At 71.2% G+C, this 1,591-nt stretch overlaps 1 non-coding gene across 1 annotated transcript; it reads right to left on the bottom strand.

Moving 5' to 3' along the window:
* Nucleotides 1-7: 7 nt before the first annotated feature.
* On the bottom strand, nt 8-161 carry LOC125967979 (5.8S ribosomal RNA). The gene has a single exon (XR_007480977.1). It is a non-coding gene; the product is annotated as a 5.8S ribosomal RNA (ribosomal RNA).
* Nucleotides 162-1,591: the final 1,430 nt, after the last annotated feature.

Here is a 1,591-nt window from a genome sequence, read left to right as displayed (position 1 = left end):
ATGCAAGCGACGCTCAGACAGGCGTGGCCCCGGGACGGACCCGGGGCCGCAAAGTGCGTTCGAAGTGTCGATGATCAATGTGTCCTGCAATTCACATTAGTTCTCGCAGCTAGCTGCGTCCTTCATCGACGCACGAGCCGAGTGATCCACCGCTAAGAGTTGTACGTTTGTTTTTTTTGCGGGGCGAGATCGGGAGCGGGCGGGGAGACGGCGTAACGCCGCGCGCGGACCCTCCACCGTCGCCTCGAGGACGTCGGGGCTTGCCGGCGCGTCGCCGCCGCACGCGGACCCTCCACCGTCGCCTCGGGGACGTCGGGGCTTGCCGGCGCGGCCGCCGCCGCGCGCGGACCCTCCACCGTCGCCTCGAGGACGTCGGGGCTTGCCGGCGCGGTCGCCGTCGCGCGCGGACCCTCCACCGTCGCCTCCAAGACGTCGGGGCTTGCCGTCGCGGTCGCCGCCGTCCACCGCCGCCGCGCTCAACCTCAGCAGCGCGCCGCGGTTTGCCAAGTTCCAACGATTAAAAATTGTTTTTCCGGCCTTCCGGCGACGGGTGCCACCCACCCGCCTCAGAACGTGCGTGTGTGTGGACATTGAACCCCCCACGGTCCGCCGAAGGCGATCCGCGAGTTGGGTACCCGCCGCAATGGGTTTAAGTTCCGAGCGGGCGTTCCGCGATGGCACCGGGCCCGACCCCGGCCGCGGCACGCCCGGAGACTACTTCAGGACTGCGAGGGAGCGCCAAGCTGCCGGTTGAGCGCGCGCGGGGAGGAGGACGGTGACGTCGCGCGACGGTGGGCGGGGGGCCGACTCCGGTGTGACGAACGGAGCCTTCCCCGCACGCGACGCACGCGCGCGGGCCACATACCTCCACCCGCGCGCCGCCGCCGGCGCCGGGATCATCTCTCTCGCTTAGGTTTGGCGCGGCAGGCGGGGAGGCCGGGTTCGCTCAGGCCGCGCGCCGGCGCCGCCCGACCCGCCCCGGACCTGGGCCCGGCGCGTCCCGGCCGGCCGACCGCGATGGCCGTCCGTCCGGAGCACGCGACCGGGTGGTCCTCGCTGGGCGGGCCGGCGCGCCTGAGCCGCGGCCGAGTTCCCCCTTCCTCCGTCGTCCTCCGCTCATCGCTTCGGGCTAAGGGTCCTCGGTCCCCCGCGCGCCCGCGCCGACCGCCCGCCCCCCTTCGGTTAGCTGGGGCGAGCGCGCGCGTCAGCCGCGGGGGATTATCCTTCCCCCAGAGTCCTAGGCGGCGCTCCGGGCTAGGGCCGGTGCGAGGTCGTCTCGAACCACGTGCCTGAAGGCCGCCTCGCGCCGGATTCGGCCCCGCTCATTCGTCGGAGTGACCGCCCGACGCGGGCATCGCTAGATTAGCCGTGGCCCCGATCCTTCCCCGCCTCAGCCTTTCGCCCTCGGCGTGCGTTCGTTCGAAAGCGCGGGCCGCTGATCCCGCTCGATCGCTCCGGTAATGATCCTTCCGCAGGTTCACCTACGGAAACCTTGTTACGACTTTTACTTCCTCTAGATAGTCAAGTTTGATCGTCTTCTCGACGCGGCCGCCGGCTCCGTGACCGGCCCCGGCGGGGCCCATCCGAGGAC

Source organism: Syngnathus scovelli, unplaced genomic scaffold, assembly GCF_024217435.2.
Source record: "Syngnathus scovelli strain Florida unplaced genomic scaffold, RoL_Ssco_1.2 HiC_scaffold_405, whole genome shotgun sequence".
Lineage (NCBI taxonomy): Eukaryota > Metazoa > Chordata > Actinopteri > Syngnathiformes > Syngnathidae > Syngnathus > Syngnathus scovelli.
The sequence above is the reverse complement of the archived record's forward strand: the minus strand, read 5'-3'. Positions and strand labels throughout refer to the sequence as shown.